Here is an 11,288-nt window from a genome sequence, read left to right on the forward strand (position 1 = left end):
AAATTCCCTATAATAGGTTAGATCATAAGAGCAAAGGTTTCTCGGTGAAACCATTCTAAAGCCATGCCAGCCATACATAAGCATACTCTTGGGCTTTTAGATACAAGGACCCTCGATGACCCTCGATAAGCCTTCTCTTATGCTCAAAATACAAGGACCCTTGATGACCCTCAATTAGCCTCCTCTTAGACTCAAAATACAAGGACTTACGGCTTCTAAAAGCATCCCCCAACAAAATAATTCCATTTAGAGATGTGACATGAATCATCTCTATGAAAGGAGTATCTCCTCTATAACATCACATTCAAATCAAACATTTTATCAAACAAACATCTTTCTTATTTAAAGAATTGTAAGTGCTACACTTGTATACTCTAGTTAAGGCCATTTTCTTACAATAAAAAGATTTCAAACATTTTATAATCAAAAGCATCTTTCTCATTCTAAGAACTATAAGTGGTACACTTGTATACTCAAGTTAACACACATTTCTTGTAATGAAAAGATCAAAACACTTTAACATCAAATGTTTGTGATGAAATATATGAGATACATTTTTCATTAAGATGACACTTGTCGCTGTCTCTTAAATTTTTCTTCCACTAGCATCATAAGTGGGAACTACGATTGCTATGACTTTTTCAACTTCCTTTTGAGAATACGTAGGCACGAGGTCTTATCCTTGACGAGCACACTTCTTTCTTCCTCAAACCATACACTTTAGTTGCCCGTAGCTAGTTCCTTGAGCTACAATTGCTCTGATATCCAATAGGGGATATGTATGCAGAGGATTGCGATAATCTTTGCGAGCATAATTATAAAACACCCATTTAGGTTTCTTACCTATCATATTCACATTACCAAAACCATACAAAAATAACATAGCAAGAAAAACAACAAATAATCAAAAGGATCCTATAGAGTACTATTGATACATAGGATGCCAATACCTTCCATTTGTATGACCGACCCCCAAACTCAAGAATCTCTCCCCATGCATTGCTTTTAATTTTGTATTTTACGCTTTGCATATCATTTAGGGTTTATGTAATTTTTTCCTTTTCCTCAATTGGAAACAATAAAGTTCGGCGGTTACTTTTTTACAAAATCAAATTAATGAGCGAGAGAGTTGAATACCATTGACTCCCCCATCCTCTCGTTAATTGTCCGATTTTCACCGCGACAGATACCAGTTAACACTCCGACAAAGATGAAATCAAGTAACAATGTTAGTAGTGAAAATGATTATTTAAAGGTTAAGAATGAGAGTTTCAATTTCATACAGGGAGTATTGTTTTTGGGATGGATTTTGGAAAATGGAAAATAAGGAGCTATATATATTTGACAGAATTAAGAAAACAAAAGATTAATGGTTCGTATGGCAGAGTTGTTGGATAATTTTGATCATAGTGTGAATTCGATTCTTGGCAATTGCAAATTTTTGCTTTATAAATTAAAGTTGAATAATTGATATGTGGCACTCATATTAATTTAATAAATATTATTCAAATTATTAATTAATTATTATATAAAATAAAATTATAATTTTTTTAAATGTGACATGACATAAATTTTGTGACATGGCGCCACATAAGATTTGCCATGTCAGATCCACATGTGCCAACTATACAAAACTGGAGGGAAACTATAAATAAATTTAAAAGAAAAAGAAAAAGAGGGACCAAAAAGTTAGTTTTTTTTTAAAAAAGGGGACTAAAAAGTTATAAAAATAAAAATAGGAGGATTAAAACTGCATTTAAGCCAATAAAAAATACAAGTGTAAAGAATTTTAAATGTAAATTTATATATCTTTCACATAATAAAATAGTAAGCGTTGTCAATTAAATTTCGAAGTAAGTGTTATTAACATTATTCTTTCAATCACTTTTTTGTTTAAAGGCTAAGAATCTATTTGTTATAAATTATAAAATATGTAATTTTATTATTCAATAATTTATAGAATTATATTTTTTATATTCTTAAACAGCTTATTTATTAAAAATGATTCCTTTTAGAACATTATTCAAAATAATTTAACATTCAACAAATAAGCACTAACTGGTTGATCAAGTCAATTTTGATTGCTTAAATGTCAAAATTACGGTAGAACTGTTGCACCCCAAAATTTTCCCTCCTGGTTTTGCTTGGCTGATGTTTCATCATACACATTCATGCATTTGACATTGGGACGAGAATCCTGAAAGAGTTAAGGTTTCTATGAGATTTGAGTCCTACATCAATAAGGCTGTGAAGTATGGTTGTCAAGGTTTTCTCAAGATCAAGTGGATTAGGGTTCTTTATCCATGGTATTTGAGTTTGTTAATTCGATTGAGGATTAATTGGATTTCATGCTAAGGTTTCCTCTATGCTTCAAGTATAATCTTATTCAAGGATTCCTCAAGGCAACATTATTCTTTCATTTTGTTTGATAGGTTGGAATGCAAGTTACATGATTGAAGCGCATCACATTCATACAAGTATTCACTAATTCAAGTTTCATTCATCTTTGGTTTGCTAAAGGATTTGAAATTCAGATTGATAACTCGTTCATGATTCAAAGATTTTAATACCATTATTCAAGCTTTATTCAAAAGCATTCATGTTCAAGATATCATCAAAAGAAATAAGGATGTAATCAAGGATCATTCAAGAAGCTCCATAAACCATTCAAAGTAGTCATGTTACAATTTCAAGTCCATTCATTCATTACAATTTTAATCATTGATGTCCATTATATTACAAAAATTACACAAAAATGGTTAGAATTCAATCCACAAAATATGAACATGAAGGAGAGTTTCTCAAAGATTTCAAAAGTTCATCATTAGGGTTTGGTGAAGGAATCAGAATTTTGTCAAGGGATTTGTTTTCAATCAACAAAAGGCCTCATACAATTTAATAATTAATCATGGGCCTAAAAGCATTCCTATTGCAAATCACAAAACCTAGTTTTGGTTCACAAAAGGAGTTACAAAAAGCAATTTACTGCAGTAAACTCAGAATTTTCATCACAGTAAAAGATTCATATCACAGTTTCACAACTCAACATATCAGAATTGGCTTAAGCCCAAATACAGAATATCTCAGCCTGTTAACACAAATTAGAGAGAAAACCCTAATACTGCAGTATATAAGCATTGAATGCATAATTCCCAAGGAATCAGATATCACTGTTCACGTTCACCAAAACCCAGCCGCAGAACCAAAACCCTAAAACACTATTGTTCATCATCTTTCCAAAGACCAGATAGTTGTTCATTGTTCATTACCCAGAAAATCAAACATCAAACACAGAGAAATCAAAACCCTAATCAAAACCATAACTTAGATCGAGAGAAACCGAAGGAGACAAAATTAGAGAAAGAAGAGAGGCCATCGGAGTGAGATGAGAAGGTCGATCGGAAGAGGAAGGTCCGCCGTTGATTTGAATCGGAGATGATGGAGGAGACAGAGCCTCCACGTTTGAAAGAAGAAGAAGATTTTCACGCTAATCTGAATAACAACCCTAAAGCCTTTTCTCATTCCTTTTATTTATTTATTTTTTTAATATAATATTTTATTTAATTGTAAATTTATGATTTGATTGGTATTTGATTTGGTTAATTAATTTGATTAAGTCTGATTAATGGATTGGATTAGAAATATCTATTGGGCCTCACACGATATTGCTACTCCACACCCCCACTCGGCTCATATATTGGGCCTAGCACGAATTCTGCTTCACACACCCAGACCCAGGATGCACCCCCTTGTTTCTTTTATTGGAATAATAACTCTGCTGGCCTGCAGCTTTGGGCCTGCGAAATTATTTGGTTTTATACCCGTTTTAGCATACACCCCCTGATCTCACATTTAATTTTTGTTTAGAATTAGACTTTTTTTTTTCTATATTTTTGTTCATAAAAATACATGGTATTTAGATTTAATTTTAGAATTTTTCCTTTGTAATTTAACTGGGATTAGTGTATAGTCCCTATTTTCCTTTTCATGGTTAATCATTGTTACTAATCTTTTCAAATTCACTTGTTTATTTGCGACCATTGGATTGATTTTTGAGGATTATCTCTTGAGGACTTGATTTGAACTCCTTAACTTGGATTGCACATGGACTTGGATTTCCTATTTCATCGAAGCTTTAATTCTCATCCAATTATGCTGGCTTGCTTATATGCTCCCAACAAGTTCTATGGGTTTCTCAATTATTTTCAGAGGCATAGTGAATTTATTTTCCACTTTGAAGGTAAGCTTCCTTGAGCTTTAATTTGCATTATGTCAGAGTTGCAATGTTTAGAAGCATATAGTTGGCCAAACAATATGTTTGATGTATATGGGTTGTTGCATTTAGCTTGATTCGTGTTTGAAGCTTCTTTCTCTTGAATGTTTGATTCTAAGTCCTATTGTTATAGGCAATGTTTGATCTGAAAGTCCTACCGTTGTAGGCATTGTTTGAATGTTTGATTCATCTAATTGTTTGCTTTTCCGTCTTTAATACTTGCATGGTTACGTAAGCTTTCTCTTTATATCTTGAGTAAGTCTTTACATCTCATGTATGTGTGTGGATGTTAAATGAAGAATGATATGTTCAAGGATAGTCCTTTGGTGACTTGAGAATCGCTTGACTTCATTTCTTTCTTTGAGTTTGTTTATATGTAAACTCTTTGGGGTTTGAGATCCAATTTCTTATGTTTAAATCTTAATCTCACTTCCTCTTCTCATCTCACTTTCTTCTTTCACCTTGAGTACATGATCCCATTTGATTGGATGATACTATGATTGGTGTGTCGCCTTTCGTATTTGCTTTGGTTTTGATGTGTGGTAACCATCTTTCCTTATACTTTGTGCTTGTTTAGGTGGTCACTTAATTGCATATGTTTGTGTTGTTTGCTTAGTTAAGTTAGCATTGTTTTAAACTTTTGTTTGAAGTGTTCACTCCTCTTAGAGCTTGTTTGGATATTTTGACTAGCTAGTCTTGTGTCATGAGGACTAATTCCTCTATTTAGAGGTATCCCATGATTGATACATATGGGATGACTTTGCTACTGCCCCGTTTGTTTTATTTTGATCCTTAGAGGTCATTTTTCTACTTTATTTAGTTATGGATGCATGAATCCTCAATGGTATGACATCACATTTCTGTTGCCTATGGTCTATGACTACTCATGTGATTGAGTTTTGATATTGAGATAACTTATTCTATAAGTTACATTCTCCTATCAAGTCTTGACCTAAATTGTTTCTTAAACCATTTTTCTCTTTATTTGTTTAAGTTGTGAGTTTTGTTTATCTTTAAGAAGTTACTTCTTTATCTTCTCTACTTGTTCAAGTAGTTTCTCTTTCTTTTTGAGATGGTTATCTCATTTTCTTTTGAAAGTGGTTACTTTCTTGTATGTGTGTTTGTGTACTCTTTCTTTTGAGATGGTTATCTCATACCTATGAAAGTGGCTACTTTCATGTTTGTGTATTTATTTCTTTTGAGATGGTTATCTAATATTCTTGAAGTAGTTACTTCTTGTTTGTATTTATTTTCTCTTGAGATGGTTATCTCATATTTTCTCATGCCTCTGAGGTGTTTAGCTCTTCTTTTGCTTATGCCATGTTCCCTTAGGGTTTTGATCTTACCTTGTTCAAGGTAAGTCATTGGACATTAGGATGGTTATCCATGTCAACATTAGGGTTTTTGATTAGTCTCCCCCTATCCAAACTTTAGGGCCATATTGTATGATAACTTTAGGACTTCGTAGTCTCCCTTAGTTATTTCTTTCCCCCTTGCATTCAACCTTCAAAACATCTAACAAATATTCAAATTAATTCCCTTAAAAAATATCCACTAAAAAACTATATGAGTAAAGAAGGGTAAGTATCCTTGCATTGGGATTTAATTAACCAGTATCTACATTCAACCAAAAACACCTAATGTACCTAATAAATTTCAAAATCATTAAAAAGTAGAGAAATGTGAGTTTTATAGTATACTATATAGACTAGCTTGCACTGAAAACCTATATTATACTATATATGCTCAACTAAAAACCTATAAGGTAGTGGCAAACCAATAAATGCTTGATTGTATACTAGCCATTGAGGGTCTTTACATATACTAGTTGCAATTATTAAGAGTGCATCAACAAAGTATTAAGCACTCATTAATCTCCAAATTACAATTACTCATTCTTGAGAAGGGCTTCTCCAATTGCTTTCAATTCTGAGTGCTGCTTGATAATCACTTTCATCACAATGCATTTTAAAAGAGGATCTTCTTGATCTCCTCACCATTTTCAGCAGTCCCCTTCTTGCCTTTTATCCAATTTTGAGTTAGCAAAAAAACTTCTTAATATTACTCTGAACCTCATCAACGCCCTCTTGGGATTCAACATTTTAAGAATCTCAAGAGGGCGATGATGAGGTTCGGAATAACATTAAGAAGCTCTTTTTGTTAACTCAAAATTGGATGAAAGGCAAGAAAGGGACGGCTGAAGATGGTGAGGAGATCAAGAAGATTTTCATTCAAAGTGCAACTGTGATGAAAGTGATTATGAAGCCGCACCCATAATTGAAAGTAATTGGAGAAGCCCTTCTCAAGAATGAGTAATTGTAATTTTGAGATTAATGAGTGCTTAATACTTTGAGTGCATAAACAACTGATCGAATAATTACCAGTCCTCCATGTCATAATCCAGGTTCCATATCTTCTTTTCCTTCTTTATAGCCACCCCGACAAAAAGGCAAATTGTAGTTCAGAAACAAAAATCACATTACTTTCTACAATTTTACTATAATGGAACAATCTTGTCCGGCCTGACTTCCAAAAGCTTCTCCTGCAAGATAGGGGTGGACAAAAAATCCGGATCCACCCGAAACCGAATAATTCGAATAAAAGTGTCTGCTAACGGGTGGGTCGGATTGGGTATACGGTTTAATATATTAAGAAAACCAATTTCGTGTGGATTGAATCAGACGGCTGCGGTTTGAAATTTTCAACCATAACGAAATCCACACCCGCCCACACTGAGTTTATCAGTTAAATACCATTACAATATGCTATGCTACTGCATTATTTCAGAATTCATAAAGCTTGTAGACTACATCTATCTCAATTTCAATTCTCGATGCTTTTTACAACCACACAAAGCAGTCTTCTTTTATGAATAGTAGTTTGTTTGCCATTATTTATGTTTTTTTTTATTCTATTTTAATAGAACTCATTACGACTTTTCTTTCTAACTCCTTTCTATTTATCCAATTTTCTTTCTAACTCCTTTATATTCATCCATTCAAAATACTAGATCGGAGAAGGTTGAAGGAATATTAAGAGTTTTAAATATCATGGGCTGCATTCAAAGTTTGGAAGTGATAAATCAATATCAATCTCTAATCCTTAAACTCAGTTGAATAAGCTATCATGCACAACATGATGCACTATGACAATGGATTATGAAAAATCAGAGTCACCTCCAAACTCTACTCTGTTCCACTTCAACTCAGATTTTTGTATTTCTAAATGTTTATTTCTTCTTCTTTGTTAAATGTTTCTTTATTTTCTGTGTAATGGCTAAACATTGATATTTCTTGTTCTAGAATGTCGATTTTATGGTCCAAGAAAAATATGTGTTAATAGTGTAAACCGCTGCTACCCAACCGATTAACCCGCCATCCGAAACATCCGAAATCCGAAGTACCCATTCTCACAACCGGACGGAAATGGATGTCATCCATCGGATGGCCACAAAATTAATAATAACCAATGGTCATCCTATATTGCTATGCATAAAAGCATAAATATGAATAGTTGCACCAGAAACACTCGTCTTGTGTCAAAGCAGAGTAAAATAACACGCTAGTTGGAAAAGGTTGAAAAGAAAAGGTTAAGTATTATAAACCTTTTCTTGTTCTTCAAGCATACAGTCCTTGACACATGAGGGGCAACCAAAAAGTTTATTAGCTTTGCAATAATATCTTCCTACAAATGTCAAAGATAAATATCATGTGAAATTAACACCAGTGATGTTAAATTGAAAATGCATCAAGGACTGCATTGACAATTCCCTTGATGTGCACAATGTACTCAACCATGAAAAATTTATACATGGTAATGGTAATACATTATACAATCCCTAAATGCAAAATTTCAATTAAAAAGAACACTCAGATTGTGTCAACAGGGCTAAACCAACAAACCTTTCTTGTATTTGCCTTTGCAACTTGTATGTCAAACACATCGCAGATATCCAGGAACTTCTCTTTATTACACTTTGCGACAATCTAAAAGCATTTCTTGTGTACAATTGAATGACCAGATTCATCGTACTAGGCCTATACAATCCACATCTGCATTAGTTTTAATATTGTGAAAGTACCGCATACCGACATTATCGAAATAATTTGGATTGTACTTGTCGAAGAGGATTCGATGGTGGCACATGCCTCCATCGTAACAACAGCGTTGTATCGAAATAATATTCTATACACAGTGATGTAAATAACGGGCTGGACATACATAAAAATAAGTAATTTACCTAAGAAAGGGTCGTAGTCTGAGTTGTCATCAATCATCATCATCATCACTTACAAAATCCAGATTAACTGTAGGCGTAAAAACTACGGTTCTTGTGGTTTTATTTGGAGTTTCTTCTGCAAGATCTAAGGTGGAATTCACGTCGACAGAACTGAACTCAAGTGTTAGCGATGCGTTATGAATACAAATAAATTATAAGGGAATGCAAAAGCCATTAATCACTGTCACATTGACTTACCTGGTAGGAAGTGCTGGATCAATACATAATCACAGGACATACAGTTATCAATACATTATGAAAATCTTGTCAATTTACAAATATTGAAATTATAATTATATGACTATCATTGAAAATCTTTAGTTTCTTTATAATTACAAATGAAACATGCAATTTTCAAATCAAAGTCACTATGCTGAACATCTTTAGTTTCTGCAACACCATGTTCACCAGTACAAGTTTCGGTTTAGAAATGCAAAAAAAGACATAGGAAACAGCAGCAAAACAGAACGGGTCATGAACAAAGAAAATGAACATGAAAAATCAGGTCATGAACATGAAAATGTCAGAAAAGTAAAAACAAATGAATGAAAGATCCATAAGTTCATAACAGAAATACAATCTTACAGTGCAAATTCAAGATATGTCTACGAAAGTGGATCAGAGAAGAAGAATAGAGGGAACGGATACACCATACATGAGAATCGGGCTTTCAACCACATGAGCAGCCATAAACATGTACTAGGCCTACATCAAGCTACATGCATAATAAAACAGTCCAGCCATGGCATCATCTAATATCCACACAAGTCCATACCAGACCTGCTGCACCAGACTCATGATCATCTGATGCACCAAACAAAACCAAATATTAAACCATCATTCACAGCAGAACATACAAATGCACATACAAAAACTCAAGTCTGCACTAATACAAAGTCAACTCAGATCAGAATAAATTGTATACAGGAAAGCAAAACTGTCATTTTACCTGTATAAGGACCCAAACTCGTTGGCCAAATTTATGTCCCGAGAGAGATGCATCCTCCAGTATAATATGTATCTACCCGGTAACTAGGGTGCGGTAAAAACAACTGCAATGTCAAGCTCCATCTCTGCAAACATACCAGAATCGGGAACCTGGAAAATTTAATCATAATATAAGATAGATTACTTAAGAGATTAACAGACGAAACAAACCTAGATAAAAGCTAATTACATTAAAGAAATGATAGAGCTACACCACGAGTAATTAGCAAACCTCCAAGTCAACGGAATCTGATTATAACGACAACATTAATTCGTGCTGGTGGACGATTCATTTATACCTCACAGGAGCACTATTTGTGTTCTCAGGGCTATAACGGTAAGATTAAAAAACCACCAGCATGCTCATCATCCTCTTCACGCTCCTCCATTTCATCATGATCCTTTTCACCCTCCTCCATTTTATTCGTGTTCTCTGTTTGTCATGTAACTTGGAGTACCTAAAAGATAATATTATCAAACACATAGAATGCATTTTCAAACTACCATGAAAATGAACATAGACATATTATCAAACACATAGAATGCATTAAAAATCTACCTTTATAATTTCATACCTAAAATGAATGAAATTCCTTATTATCGGAGCAGCACCAGGTTTAGAATACAATTTCCTCAACTCCATCAAAGGCAAACCAATATCAAACTGAAGCTTCACTCTTGTTCACATGACTCAAAATCTCAAGAACCTGTCATAAACACACAATCTCAAGAACCTGTCGTAAACCTAATTACCTATCAAGTATAGTTTCTATCCATTTCATTCATCAATTGCAACTTGAAAAAAGAAATGGATACTGTTTGACCTAAACAATTCGTATACCGTTGACACGTGTTTGAGCTTTGGTGGAGATACATGTCAACAAAATGGTTTTATTAATTCTGATCACGGTGGTGATTTGGATAGATGTAGATCTACTGCTAGTTATGTATTTAAAATATACAGTGCACCATTTTGGTGATGATCGATGTTACAAACTACATTGGCACTATTTACTACAGAACCTGAGTACATATGGAGAAGGAGTGAATAAAAATTATTAAGAACTAATTTGCAGTTATTAAGAACTGAGTACATAGTTGTTGGAGAAGGAGTGAATAAAAATATAAAGAGACCAATTTATAAAAATTTAAAAATTATTAAGAACTAATTTGTAATTTTTAAAAAGTCAATTTTAAAATTTTAGAAAATAAAGGTATCAACTTTCAAATTTTGAAATAATAACTCTAACCAATTTGACCTTCAAATTATTACCGGAGGAATTCAAAATTCTTTTAGAGTGTGTTTGGATGGAGCATTTTAATGAGGGAAAGTAATGTTTTGAGGGAATTTAAAATGACTTGCACAAAATCCATTGTTTGGATACAAAAATGAAGAATTGTTAAAATGATGGAAATTTATGGAGTATTTTATCTAAGTTAAATTTAATCATTTTGAAATGATACCAAAAACTAAAGAATTTGAAATTCCTCTCATATTTCATAAAATTTATTTGTTACTATTATTTCTTCAAATTTGCAAATTGGTCCTCATATTTTTCAAAATTACAAATTGGACCCCAAAAAATTGTAAAAATTTGCAAATTGGTCCTTAATAATTTTTAAAATTTACAATTTGGTCATTCAAATTTTTAAAAATTGCAATTTGGTCCCTACTTTTTAATTTTTTAATTTGGTCCAAAAAAATTATATTTTATAAAAGAATACCCAAAAAATCTAACAATGAATTAC

The 11,288-nt window shown here is 32.9% G+C and overlaps 1 long non-coding RNA gene across 9 annotated transcripts; it reads right to left on the reverse strand.

Annotated features, from left to right (window-relative positions):
- Nucleotides 1-659: 659 nt before the first annotated feature.
- LOC131652032 (uncharacterized) lies at nt 660-10,630 on the reverse strand. 9 transcript variants are annotated; one of them, XR_009298552.1, is made up of 7 exons: nt 10,115-10,630; nt 9,772-9,997; nt 9,502-9,650; nt 8,514-9,356; nt 8,176-8,310; nt 7,878-7,957; nt 660-801 (listed from the first exon to the last, which is right to left on the reverse strand). It is a non-coding gene; the product is annotated as an uncharacterized LOC131652032 (long non-coding RNA). The 9 variants fall into 9 exon arrangements; XR_009298556.1 differs by lacking the exon at nt 660-801 and having other exon boundaries at nt 2,992-7,957; nt 10,115-10,246; nt 10,381-10,630; XR_009298557.1 differs by lacking the exon at nt 660-801 and having other exon boundaries at nt 2,992-7,957; nt 10,115-10,246; nt 10,364-10,630.
- Between the last annotated feature and the right edge of the window lie 658 nt (nt 10,631-11,288).

This window comes from Vicia villosa, linkage group LG2, assembly GCF_029867415.1.
Source record: "Vicia villosa cultivar HV-30 ecotype Madison, WI linkage group LG2, Vvil1.0, whole genome shotgun sequence".
NCBI classification, from domain to species: Eukaryota; Viridiplantae; Streptophyta; class Magnoliopsida; order Fabales; family Fabaceae; genus Vicia; species Vicia villosa.